Source organism: Tursiops truncatus, chromosome 10 (assembly GCF_011762595.2).
Source record: "Tursiops truncatus isolate mTurTru1 chromosome 10, mTurTru1.mat.Y, whole genome shotgun sequence".
Taxonomy (NCBI): domain Eukaryota; kingdom Metazoa; phylum Chordata; class Mammalia; order Artiodactyla; family Delphinidae; genus Tursiops; species Tursiops truncatus.
In genome coordinates, this window is record NC_047043.1 from 12,759,864 (window position 1) to 12,774,670 (window position 14,807).

The 14,807-nt window shown below is 39.9% G+C and overlaps 1 protein-coding gene across 28 annotated transcripts in view; it reads right to left on the minus strand.

The window, feature by feature from the left end:
* Positions 1-14,807, minus strand: part of ATXN1 (ataxin 1) — a 398,514-nt gene that overhangs the window by 237,960 nt on the left and 145,747 nt on the right. For 27 of the 28 annotated variants that reach the window (XM_073810355.1, XM_033863859.2, XM_073810369.1 and 24 more), the window contains one exon: positions 7,479-7,607. The gene's annotated coding sequence lies outside the window, so the exon portion shown is untranslated. Of the gene's footprint in view, positions 1-2,764; positions 2,841-7,478; positions 7,608-14,807 lie in introns of all 28 variants that reach the window. The other variant, XM_073810359.1, reaches the window with a different exon arrangement.

Below are 14,807 nucleotides of genomic sequence, written 5' to 3' on the forward strand. Positions count from 1 at the left end.
CCTCACAGCACCCCTGTTAGATATAATTATCTCTATTTTACAGATTTAGAAAAAAAAAAACCCTCAGATTTTAAGTGATTTCCCCAAGGTTACAAAGCAAATAAATTGTACAACTGAAACTCAAAACCAGAATCTGTTACCAAATCTCCTTTTTTTTTTTCCACAACATGAATTTAATTTTCCTTGAATTCATTTTGGTTCTATTTTATAATAGTAGACTATACGAACTCTGCTCCTCACCTAAAGATTTTATATGCTTCTAAATGAAACTATATATTTTTAAATTTTCCCTATATATATTTTTAAAATTCTCTCTTTTCTGGTTAAATTGAAATGCCCTGGATCCTTTAGTATCTGCTTCCATTATTCCCTGGAATCTCCCTTTTGAGAGATCTGCTGTCCTATTATCTGATGATCTATTTCTGTGTTGATAACTCTTCCGTCTGTGCTTTTTTAAAAAACTGTTGTTGTGCACATTGCTCAGTATTTTTCAATTTTATCCACTACAGCATCCGTGATCTTGCTCTAATATTAATCACAGTGCTAACTTCCACTCTAGAAAACTTAAAGAATTCTCCATTTTTATTCAACTGCATTCGTCTACCAGGTACATTTCTTGAATCTTCCTCCCCAGTCACTGTTATTGCCAAGATCTTTGAATTAAACAGTAGGGTTGTCCTTTCTTTTTTGAGGGGGGAGAGGTTGTCCTTTCTTATCTGCAAGTTCATCCTGCCTGAGCCATTTAAAAAAGGTGCTTTAACATAACAACTTCTCAGTGTAGTATATTCTGATGTCATAAATACTACACCATGATACTATCCTATGCAGGGGGCAAAAGGAGGACGTGGCTCTGAAAGACAGACCTAGTCATGTGCCAACACAGCCTGATAATTAGATCACTGGGAAAAGAGAGAGAAAACTCACAAGATTAGAGCCAGATGGGCTATTAGACAAGCCCCCTCTCTGGTGTGTGTAGGAGATTGCGGACTGTGGGCACCATCGAGCTTCAGGAGCCGAAGTCCACATCGTCTAACCCGCAGAGATAATCCAACTTCAGGGCATGCCATCCTCCCTTCCTGTTGCCCAGCTCTGCTTTCCCAGCTCTTTTAATTGGATTATTTTGGAATCTGCTATTTCTGTCTCACTCCTTTCCCCAAACTGTCGTATAAGTACTGCAGCTTGACTATTACACAGCTGCCAAACTTCACTCCAGAGATGGCTGTATTTCAGTGGCAAGTGAAGTGATGCTCTCTCTGTGCCACGTGAATACTAGCTTAAGAGCTTCAGCACCTGGAGGGGGTTGCCTTGGTGCAGGAAAGAAGTGTTTTGTTTTGTTTTATCATCATCACTTGAGGGGCAGGTCATTAGCTCCACCTGAACATGAAGGAGGAAACAAACCAAAAAACACTCCACACATATACACAAATGCATGGAGAGAATAGAAACGGTGGCTGGGACTTTTCATGGGTTCTTTTCTATGGGGACTTCAAAGCCTTAAAACATCAAGGATGGGTCTTCCCTGGTGGCGCAGGGGTTGAGAGTCCGCCTGCCGATGCAGGGGACGCGGGTTCGTACCCCGGTCTGGGAAGATCCCACATGCTGTGGAGCGGCTGGGCCCGTGAGCCATGGCTGCTGAGCCTGCGTGTCCGGAGCCTGTGCTCCACAACGGAGAGGCCACAACAGTGAGAGGCCCACGTACCACAAAAAAAAAAAAAAAAAAAAATCAAGGATGTAAGATGATGATCTTTCAGAAGCAGAAGAAGCCTCAGAGAGTAGTCCGCTCATGTTACAGATATAAAACTTGGAGGCACAAAGTGAGTACCTTGTTCAAAGCTCTCCCCTGATCCCCAGACCCAGGGAGTTCCACTTGAACTTGGGTTCAGCCATGGACGCACTCAGAGGGTCACATCTCCACCAGTGGAACCAAACACAAACCCAGCTTCTAAAGCATATGATATCAGTACTTCATTTCTTGTTTTGTTTGGTTATATTGATTTATTTTTGATACTCAAGAAAACTCTCTACCAGAAAAAAACAGAGTGTGAAGTAGCAGGGAGAAACAACAAAGCAGAATTAGTAGTAGCAGATGCTTTAACCATGTGCCAGGCCAGGAAATGTTCTAAAAGTTGATTATGTATGTAATCTTCACAGTGACCTGTTGTCCTCACTTTAAAGAAAAGAAAAATGAAAGATACAGAAGAAAGAATACTTCCAAAGAGAAAACAGGAGGCAGAGTAAATTGCCAAGTCATAGAAATGACCTTCCCAAATTTTACTCAAAACACTTAGTGAAAATCTAAATAAATATCAATGATATACTTCTCATTTAATCTAAAGACATAATCCTTGATACTGCTTGGCATCTAGAGGCATGCATCTTTTGTTTCTTGATAACTCAAACAGAAGAGTATACTACTCCCACGAATTTCTATATACTATTTCTAAATCTTACAGTGATAATGGTTCTTTCAATAATCAATGAACAATCAATGACTCGCTATCTGAACCCTAGTGAAATGAAAGGCACTAATGATATCTGAGGGGGTCCTGAGTTGGGGGAAAAGGGGACTAAATGATCTTCACGTTCCCTTCAACCTCTAAATACTGTAACACCAACGGCTATAATAGGTAATATTCTAGAATTTAGAAAACATACTCAAATACTTCATCTCATTTGACAAACTCTAAGAGAAAAAAAGAGTAATTTAAAAAGTACCACAGAATACTGACACTTTGATATTTCTACACATCTAGTCATCACTCACACTTTGAAGAGTACAGTTTGCCAACACTGAGAGCAGCGTTAGTGTATTAGGAGGGAGGAATCTCTGCAGCATTATGCTTCAGCACCCCAACATGGAAAAGAAAAAATAAATAAACAGAACAGTAGGCTTTGGTATCAACCATTTTCTCATGTGTTTTACTGTCAGATGACAAAATATTCTACCTCATTTCATGAAAGGTAAGAGACCTATGGGAATGTTTGCACACTGACACAGTAAATTATATTATTTATAAGATTTTTCAAAGAATAAAATGCTTTATACAGAAGTCTGGTAAATTATTTTAGACACTGGAATACACTCCAAAACAGTTTTGAAAAGCTATGCCTACATATAAAACACTATGTACCCTGGAGTCTTTGTCTCTACGTTTTTCATTTTGCCATGAAAAACATCATTAAAGTGTCTCAAAATAATACCTTCCCCCAAACTAGCTATGAGTTATGCAGACTACCTTCAGACTGAAGGAACTAGAGTGGAAAAGAGAAGAACATATTTATGCTAAAAGATGATTTTGGAGAAGATCTCTATTTTAAAGATTTAATGAATACCAGTAGGGTTTTCTTAACCTTGGAAATGTACATTGCAAATCCCAGTGTGTGTGTTGGGGGCTTGGGTGGAATGGGTTGGGAGTGGGATGGGCAACTAAACTAAACGAACTGGGCTTCTCAAAGAAAGGAAAAGTATTTGAGTAAAATACATGGTAGAAGTTTGAGCCCCAGAATAAAGCAGTTGACTAGGGAGCAATAATACAGAAGAAAAGGGTCCCTCAATGATAGTAAAGCCAAAGCTAAAAATGTAGCCTTTCCCAAACCCATGTTGAAGGTCAAAGGAGATAAAATAAATCTCTAAGTGGATTTTATGATTTAAGAGACCACTAAAAGCAACCAGGAGTGGAGGGAGGAAGGTAAGAAGAACCACAATCCCACAAACAAGCGGAGTGGAAGGGTACCAAAATACTAAAGAGGCCAAGAGGTGACAACTGGAGAGACTATTTCGATCCAGAAGTTAAATCTGTTTAAAGTTAACTGTGGTTGCCCACAGAAGGGAAAATTGATCCTAGAACTAATCTCGCTCTCTAACGTGAAGGATGGTGGATAAGGTAAGAATAGGGATGTCATGAGTCAAAGTTAGTAAGGTCAATGTGTTCTGGTGAAGCCACCACCTCAGTTCTTCTTTTGGGTGTGGTTGAAAAAAGAAAGTACCACCCTATATACCATGAGCCATCCACTCTCCTGTCTCACATGTTTATACAGTCATAGAATAAAACACCCATTTCACAATTTGTTAAAAGACAGATTATCGATAGCAGGCTTTATTTCCATCACCTAAATTGAGATATCGGGGGCTGCATGATTTTTATGGGCTCTGACAATTGAGCATCCAAGACAAGTTTCACACTTGTCTTCTCTCGGCACCTTCCTCACGTCCCAGTCTGGTCCTGCTTTCAGTGACCACAACCTCACTGCTAGCCCCTCTCCTCTAGTTCTTTCTGCCTGCACCTTCCGGATCAACAGGTCTTTTTCTCCACTGGTTTCTCCACTCTCTCATTTCAGATGCACTCTAGACCTCCTTTTAGAATGGTCCAGATCGTCTCCCCTGTTCACCCAAACCAGGTTCTGATGCTGCCGCCGGTATCTGCCTTAGAAACGAAAGCTCCATCAGGGCAGGCCCTTGTCCACCTTGTCCCATCCCGTATCTCCAGTGTTTAGAACTGTGTGAGTACATTGTGGCCCCCAAAGAGGTATTTTCTGAATGAATAAATGAGGGATGAATGACTAAATGAGATCAGAATTTACAGACATCATCTCGGTTTCTTCCAATTCAAAATCTGTGCTCTCACTCTGTCCTGGCAAAGCCCAAAGGCACCCCAAAGGTCCTATGGGACTCTCTGAATTGAGTTCTCAAGAATGATTTGGCCTGGTCTTGCAGAGAACTTTCCCACATGATTGCAACAATGGTCTGGTTATGGAGACAACCCAAAAGTGCTGTGAAATGTGGTTAAATATTCCCCACTCTTCTGCCTCCCTAAAGAAATTTCATCCTGGTAAGCCCCTACTAATCAACGTGTCTGCATATCTGCACACCAGCATGCACAGCTAGAGAATCCTTTCTTCCTCTCTGTTTGAGTCCCTGTTGATTCTGTAGTTGGGGAGGAATCAAAGTGCTATCCAAATACCAAACATCCCATATGGCACTGTTACCACCGCCCTTACTGCGGAGATGCTCGGCCTTCCTACCTCAGCTCGCAGGAGTCTGGCAGAACACGACGCACTCTTTTGCTGACCTATCTTTGCTGACACATTCATTGTCCTCTCTCCCTTTGTGAACTTATTAATTTTGTTGAAATAACATATGTACGTGCATAAACCCAAGTTTCATTTTCTTACGCGTCCTCGTAATCATTACGAGGAGAATAATTTATGGTCCACTAAAGAGGAATTCTTAAGCTAAACTGTCTTAATTGGGAATTCAGATGTTCCTTTTTTACTGAAAAGTACAGAGCTGTTCAAATTAGACTGGAACTTTGGGCCAAAATAAATGTACATACACAAGACTTGCAGAGTCTCCGGTGAAAAGCATTAGCTGAAGCCAGACAAGTCGCCGTGGGTTTGTCTCCTTGATGCCAAATCACGCTCTGACTTTTTCCTTCTACATTGCAGCAACCTTATGATGTGGTTCAAGGGTTGAGGGACTCGCCCTTGTGAAAGGAAGCTTATTTAGTAATGGGAGAACAAGATGAGCCTAGCAGGGCAGCTCATGTGTGGAGCTGGACCGTTAGCGATTCAGTGCAGCTCCAAGGGGCCAGGAAGCTGGCCTTATCCAAGGTCCTTGCTGTATCTCAGGAGTCAGGCAGCCGGGGGTGGGGATGAGGCTCTGTTCTCACATAAGGGCTGCTCCAAGGGACCCACTGGTCAGTGTCATAGACAGTTTTGACTTCATAGCTCTGTGGTGAATGGGTCTCTGACTTGCAGACTTCAGTCAGCCAGTTTCTCCAGAACTGGGATTACTCCGTTAATTCTAATAAAAGCCATTCAGAAATATATTATACCTTTTTTGGATCCCAGAGGAGGATGAAACAAAGGAGGAAGAAGGGAAAAAACAGTTTTACAAGAATGGGATTGTACCATGGTTAGTGTCATACTTTGCTTTTTTTACTTTGATCGTGACCATCTTCTCATAGCATTAAATACTCTTTTGGAATAGGACTTTTAAATGATCTCACATATAGTTCCTTGTAAAAACACCCTATGAGATGGGTACTAGTATTATCTAAATTTTATAAACTTAGACTTTGAGCTGTATAGTAACTTGCCCAAGGTCATACTTCAAGAAAAGAGCAGAGCTGGAGTTTGAGCCGAGGCAGTCTGGAACCTGCTGTCTTATCGACTGTGATCCACAGCCCCTGAATCATACGGTACGATCATAATTATATTTCATCCTACTCCCAATGTTCGATGGGTATATGTGTATGTATACAGACACACATGTGTATATAGTGTTGTACATACACACATATGTATGTGTATGCATACACACACACATATACACACACCTGCATACGTACATATATATATACACACACATACATGTATATTAACTTCAGATCCATGTTTAATGATGGCTGCTTTTTATTAAATACCTTTTCATTCTTATTAAATAATAAAAAATTATGTTTTCCATTGAAAAAGTATGTGATCTCATGGTTGTCTAGGACCCCATGCTTCTTGATTTAGTATTATTTCTCAAATGTTAACTATTGGTAAGTTTCAAGCATGCTACTGTCCACAGAAGAAAGGTTCTTCAAAATAGTATTATTTAAAATAAATGCCCCCTCCCTCACAACCACCACACCCAAAAAAGGGACACATAGAGGCACCATTTCTCAGAATCAACTGGCAAAGACTCTTTGTTTTCAAAATTCTCAGCACTGGCAAAACTATATGGAAGTAGGTCTCTCATATACTGCGCCTCTGGAAATATAAACTGGTCTGACTTTATGGGAAAGTAATTTGGCAACAAGTCTTTGTTGTAATTTGTAATTTGGCAAGAGTCTTAAAACTTGAAAACTCTTAAATTTAGCAATTTACTGCTAAGGAAGTATCCCAAGGAAACCATTAATAATGGCAACTAACATGAAGCCATAAGAACATTCTTGGTAGCATAAAAGCAAAAAAAAAAAAAAAAAAATTAGACATCTTAAATGTCCAACTAGAGAAGATCAATTAAATGTATTTTAGGATATGTATTCAGTGGTATGCTATATATTTGTAGATAAATAACTTGTAATGAAAAGATGTTCATTATTGCATTGCTGAGAGGAAGAAAAAGGTTAGGAGACAGCATATGTTGCACTGTTCACCACTACCATCTGAGGGTAGTCTCTCTAGCTGAATTTATAAACACAATGATCAGAGTTATCCCTTTCTTATTAATGCCTTTTCATCATCCAAGTCAGTGAGCTCAAAATGAATAGAAGTTAATTTCTTTCCCACAAAAAAGCAAGGGTTCCATTTTTACAGAGATGGAGAGAATAAACAGATGGAAGACACGTGAATCTACAGACGTATGTTTATGTTGTCCGTGTGTGTGCGTGTGTGTGTGTGAATAGACATGTAAACATCCCCACCACTATCTTAGAGATTTTACAATCAAATGATAGTTATTTTCGGTTAAAGATTTCGGAGATATTTACCTGTACCATGTGCTTTCATCACAATGGAGAATCATAAGCAGTCAGCTCCTTCCCAGCAGATCTTTTCACACAGATTTTGCTTGAGCAGAAGGGGAGACAGTAGAGAAACTCAATACAAAAAGCCTAGACCTGTAATTACAAAAACAATATTCCCACTGAGTTAGGCAGTTTTCTGTGGTCTTCATTCACATTAGCTGAATTCTCAGAGAAGAAAAACATATTTGCATAATCTCTCTCCCTCCCTATCTCTCTCTCTCTCTCTCTCTCTCACATGTACACACACACACACACACACACACACACACACACCACACCACACCACACCACACACACAGAGATAACACACGCGAGACAATTCAGAATACCAAAAACTCAGCATGCAGACACACAGCAGGTCCTCACCTCTGAGGACGAGAGGGCTCTGCCTGCCAGGGGGTTGCTTCCCAGCCCATCTCCTGACCTTAGGAATAACACCATCAAAATAACCCTATTCCTTCCCCTCTTTCTCTAATTGATCCCAAAACTTCTGAGAAATGAAAAACAGTTAGTTCTTCCCCAGAAAATGTCAGAAACATTACTGAATCTGACGCTTTCTAAGATTCTTTCTAGCCACAAAGGTAAGCAAGTTCGGTACATGTATTTACCATAACAGCCTGACTTTCACTTTATTTTTTTTTTAATTTTATTAATTTATTTATTTTGGGCTGTGTTGGGTCTTCGTTTCTGTGCGAGGGCTTTCTCCAGTTGCAGCAAGCGGGGGCCACTCTTCATCGCGACGCGCGGGCCTCTAACTATCACGGCCTCTCTTGTTGTGGAGCACTGGCTCCAGACGTGCAGGCTCAGTAGTTGTGGCTCACGGGCCTAGTTGCTCCGCGGCATGTGGGATATTCCCAGACCAGGGCTCGAACCCGTGTCCCCTGCATTAGCAGGCAGATTCTCAATCACTGCGCCACCAGGGAAGCCCCTGACTTTCACTTTAGAAACTGTACGTGCCCCTCTGTTGATGACTCCGTTGAAGCACAGTATCACTGATACTCAAAGTCATCACGGACATTTATTGAACACTGACTATGTTCCTGGCACTGTGCGAATGCTTTACATACAATACTCCCCTCCACCGCACCCTGTGAGGTAGCTAGTAATCATTCTTATCTCTTATTGACAAGAAAACTGGGCATTTGTAGGGCTAGCAGATGTTAAAGGCAGTATTTAAGCCACTATCTTTCACGCAATCTATGCTCATAATTTCAGTGCTTTATCACGTCTCCAAAATTGATCTGATTATCAGTACTCTTGTACTTATTATAAAAAAGTTAAATATTAATTCAATGTCACCTTATTTTTCCCCAGAGTCAATATGTCACCTACATCTTAGCATTACTAACTCTTTTTGAATTTGATTGTCCTTTGATTTTAGTTTCCAAGCTAAACGGAAATCAACATGATCATATGTCCATCGGGAGTAAATTTATAGTTATTTCAGTAAATTTAAAATGTCGATTAATCCCAAATCCAGATGCCAAAACACTAAGGAAATACCTAAAGTCGAAGTCCTACCCAAATGGCTAAATTTCATTAGAAAGAAAGCAGATAATAAAATCAAGAGCCATATGTGAATCCTTACTTTAAAATACGGAAGTAAAGAGAGGAATTTCTATATATTATGTCCATGGAATAAAAAAAAACACAAACATTTTAACCTATTTACAAACTCTACCTACTATAGGTCTTAGGATGACTGCGCACAAAATAGACATGAGCGTATCAAGAAATCAACAGTTATTTATGGGTCACATATTAACTTCCCTTTTGTACCTGTGTGCGGATGCCATTATTTGTTTGCACTATTCTGGTTACGCCTCTGTGCCTCTGAGCCTGCCACTCCCTCTGATTAGCATGCCTTTCCCCTCCTTGCCAACCAGAAAATGCCTACTCATTCTTCAAGGCCAACCTCCAACCTCAATTCCTTTTGATGTCTTTCTCCACCTCTCCTGAGGTTTTCCGGGAATCCAAGCAGAGGGGGTTCTGCCCCCTCCTATGCTTCCCTAGCTCAGCAATGGCACCGACATCACCCTGACATTGTCCTTTCCAAGCTATGCCCCATTCCCAACCATCCAGTCACTGAGTCTGCCACCAGCACACACCCTTCCCCTTCTCTCCCGACCACCACCTCCGCTCCAGGCTGCCCACCATCCCGACTCATCTGGACCATTCTGCTGCCCTCCCATTTAGTCTCCCCGCTTCCTTCCCTGCCACCCTACAGCCCCTTCTCCTACAGCCCATCCTCAGCACCTGCCCAAAGCACTGCAGCGGCTTTCCACAGAGCTTGGATTCTGACCATGGCTCCCAGGGCCCAGTGTGATCCAGCCCTTGCATTCTTTTCCAGCCTGCATGCAGCTCTTCTGCCTTACTTTTCATTCCTGAAAAGTACCTAGCTCTTCTAGGCCTCAGACCCTTTGCACATGATCTCCTCCTTGCTGAGACGTCTCCCCAAATCACCCACCTTCTTCATCAAATGACCTTGTAGTCTTTTGACTACAAGTTCAGTCCTCTTCTCCTCCTTCAGTTCAGTCCTCTTCTCCTCAAGGGAGCCTTTCCTGATCTCCTCCGCCAGGTCACTACCCCCTACTACATGCTTTTACAGAATCACTCTCTTCCTTGTTACACTGGTCACCTTTGTAATTTTACTTTTTTTTTTTTTGCTAAATTCACCGATGAATGCTTGTTTCCCCCACTAATTAGTAAGTTCCAGGAAGGCAGAACTGTGTCAAATTCTTGCTCATGCTTTTATCCTCATTGTTCAACACAATGCTAGGCATGTTATAGCCACTCACTAAAAACCTGTTGAATGGATAAATGAGAAGAAGAGGGAGCGGAGGAGAAGGACATCCCTTATCATAATTTAATGAGTGTTTGTTGAATCAATCTGCTGATGGCTTTTCAACACACAGAGCACAAGGTCCGCCCTCCTTAGAACAGCAGGCCAGCCTCCTTGTGATCTGACCTCAGCCACGATGGCCCTCCTCCAGCTGCACTTGACACTCAGCCCCTCTGAATCCCTGTAGCTGCCTGACCAAGCCTGCCTGGCTCCGGCTCCTGCCCACACCCTGGTCTATTCTTTTCCCTCTGCACTTTTCTCTCTGATCATCTTTTCAAACTCAGACTCACTCTTCAAGTTTCAGAGCTAGGGCTGATTGTCTGTGAAGACCTCTCTTAAACCTTCTGGGGAGCTGAGGTCCCCTTCTCCCATTTTCCTACAATACCCTGTACCTACTCCTATTAAAGCAATTATCATATTTTCTTGTACTTGTGTCTTAGGCCAAGTTCATCTCTCCCAGTACATTGCTAAGTCCCTTAAAGGCAAGAGGGGGTGGGTACTGCCTCATCCCACTCTCCCCAGAGTTTAGCATAGCAGCCTGACACATAAATAGTCAGTAAATAAATATTTGTTGAATGAACAAAAGAAAGTTTATAGATATATGAAATATGTGTAAAGCTCCAGAGTTGCATATTTAAAATATCAATATATTATTAATATAGTATTTTTAAATTATTATTAAATGTTGTGAGGCATAATGGTTACAAATTCATCTGTAAAATGGGCATAATAACACCCACCTCACACAGTAGTTGGGAAAATTAAATAATATATATGTATATATATTACCATATGCATATAATAATATATAAGCATATATATGTAAAATATTTATATTCAAATAATATATAAGTATATATATTATCATACATATAATAATATATATAAGTATATATATTACATATATATATAAAATTATATATAAGTAAAAAAATATATATATATATTTTTTGGCTGCACGGCATGCGAGATCTTAGTTCCCCAACCAGGGATCAAACCCGTGCCCCCTGCAGTGGAAGCGCTGAGTCTTAACCACTGGACCGCCAGGGAAGTCTCCATAAGTAAAATATTTAGTACAGAGTTCAGCATACTGGAAGCACTCTATAAACATTATCATTAGGGCAACCAAGGTGAATTTATAATTCATGCTTCAAATTTAACAGTTTTATTTGCCAACATTTTTTCCTATTAAAACATTAATTAGCATTAGCATCTCTGTAAGGCCACAGAAAGGTGATCAGAGAGGTCCTCAGCAAACTAAGGATAAAGGAGAGTTTTATTCACTACAGCTGAAGGGCAAATTATTGTTTCAATAATCTGCAATGTATGTGTAAAGGCACAGACACTTCAACACGAAAGAAGCATTTCTGTCCAAAAATTACCTATAAAATCTAAACGATAGAAACAACAAATATTGTCATTCAAACGCTATAAACGTTTAGCTGAAATAATTAGAAACGCTTACTGTGAATTATTTCTTTTGCTAAAAAAACAAGATAGGGATACATATTCATCCATGTCTTTTAACTACTGGACAGACTTTATAAATATTACGTATTTGTCTAATGAATATGCCATAAAAACGTCTGAATTAACAGCCAACACATTCCACATGTTGTCTATTAGATGCTATTCTGATTTAGAATTGCTAAAATTTAACAGACTCTGCAAAGAGGGGGAAAGAAGCAAAATAATTCTGCAACAGGTTTTTTAGGAAAAATAATGTAAGAATGAACTGTTTACAAATGCTACCAATACACAGCTGAGCAGAATATACTGGCAATAGTTTATTCTGCAAAGCAAATTTATAATTTAGTCTTATATTGCTCTTTCTGTTGCACACTTGCTGAATTTAAATAACAAATACTGAACTATTTTATATATACTGTGTGCTACTGAAATATAAAGTACTATCATTATTGCATTTTGAGATTTCTATTCTCAATTCATCTTTATCTCTGTGATAAATGACAAAACCCAAAGCAAGTTAGATTTCTAACTGGGGCTTGACCATTTTTTGAGAAGTAATAGAGTTACGAAGGGGAAATATAAAAATGCTAACTTCTTTTTTTAATTGAAGGATAATGGATTTACAATGTTGTGTTAGTTTCAGGTATACAGAGAAGTGATTCATCTATACGTATACATACATGTGTGTGTGTATATATATATATATACTCTTTTTCAGGATCTTTTCCATTATAGGTTATTACAAGATATTAAATATAGTTCCCTGGGCTATACAGTAGGTCCTTGTTGTTTATCTATTTTATATATAGTAGTGTGTATCTGTTTACCCCAAACTTCTAATTTGTCTAAATTTATCTAAACTCTAAATTATCTAAATTTACTTAAATGCTAAATTCTTAACTGTTTTACCAGTAGGATACTAAACTACTTTTAAACTGAATTATAATTCTATTCATTGGGCACAACTATTAACCAGTTTAACATAATGCAAATCTATTGTGCTTTGCAACATAATTAAGATGAAAAGGTAGGACAAACAAATTTAGCAAAAAAAAAAAAAAAGTTTTAATTTACTTAGATAATATTTCTCTGAATTTCCTATTAATTTCATTATCATGATACTTGTGTTTGTGTCATAAAATCTGGTGAAATCTTAGAAATTTACAAGGCAAAATTCCTCTTTATTTATGCTGGTCCCTCAATAGGGAATGCCCTTCTTACCAATTCAAATGTTACTCTTCCTTTAAGATTCAGCTCAGATGTCACGTCCTCTGTAACATGCTTCCACATATACTGTTATTTGTTCTGTCATGTAATGAATGACCCATTTCCCTCTCTACACTGTGAGATCCTAAGAGTTATTATCAGGTCTCTGCATTTTTCATAACAAACTGCACATTCCTTTGCACATTAATATTCTCAGTAAAGACTGGTTCAATGTGTCAACGAACACACACATTTTGATACCCTTAAGACTATGGTGAAAATGTCAGTGCTTGTGATCTAAAGTTAAAGGTTAAAGAAAAAAAATCCATTTTTAGTGAAATGAAACTCTTAGCATTTTCACTTCCAGATGCATCAGCATTGCACAGAAGATGCTAAAACTATTTTAGAAAACAGACATTCTGCACATTTTCCTCTTGGAGAATTAGTCTGAAAAATACCAAGCCACACAGGGGCCTCTGGGTGTTCACAGGACAAACGTGCAGTTGGGTATTGATTCCACACACTCCTTCAATGGAAATCCAGAGGAAGATTCAACCTCCACCACACGGGCATGCCACACATTACTCTATGCAGTTGCTCAAGAGTAAGCTGAGGACCCCCTGGAGACGTCTGCCCTCGCCTTCCAAGACTGGCCAGCACTTTAGTGATGATGCATCTGAGCAGGAGAGAACTTTGGTACCCAGAGGAGCACCACACCAGTCCTGGCATATGTTTTCCACTTTCACTGTCATTCTTATTCCCACATGGACCAATCTCTTACATATAGCCTTTTAATTTTTCAAGATTAAGCCTCTGTGATAATTTGCCTGGCTGCATCACCTATGACATCATTATACACAGACCAAATCCCTCCTCACTCAAGGCCACGTTCTGCTCAGAAAAGAAGAGTGGGCAGCAAAAGAACAAGTTTCTCCTAATAAGCTATCCAAGCTGATTGTCCACATTCGGAACTATTCATCACCATTGGGACAATAAATGGAGTTTCCAGAAGGTCACGCCAAGCCTATTTAATGGGCTCTCTTTTCTCCATGACCCAAGATTCTCTAGGCGTTCCATAGGAACAGGAGTAGAGGGCTTCTGTGTCTCCCATCTCATCCCACTTCGGGGATACTGTCAGCTTCACCCTATATCCTCAGCCACCCAAAGGACCCCAAGGATTTCCCTGTCATACCACATCTTTTAAACACTCATGTGTAATGTCAAGACACTGGAGACTATGAAAAGGGACTATAGGGACTTCCCTGGTGGTGCACTGGTTAAGAATCCACCTGCCAATGCAGGGGACACGGGTTCGAGCCCTGTTCCAGGAAGATCCCACATGCCGCAGAGCAACTAAGCCCGTGCACCACAACTACTGAACCTGCGCTTTAGAGACCGCGAGCCAGAACTTCTGAGCCCGCACTCCACAACTACTGAAGCCCGCACGTGAAAAGCCCAGGCTGCACAACAAGAGAAGCTACCACAGTGAGAAGCCCGTGCACCACAACAAAGAGTAGCATTTGCTCAGCACAACTAGAGAAAGCCCGTGCACAGCAATAAGACCCAACACAGCCAAAAAATAAATAAATTAATTAATTAAATAAAATTACTTTAAAAAAAAGGGACTATGATAGGAAATAGGTAGAATATGGGAACAACAAGGGGAAATTCTGGTTTATGCTATCACCTTAAAATACTTGTATTTTACAAAGGTAATAATGTACAACATGATAACTATACTTGATGACTATATGATACAGATGAAAGTTATTAAG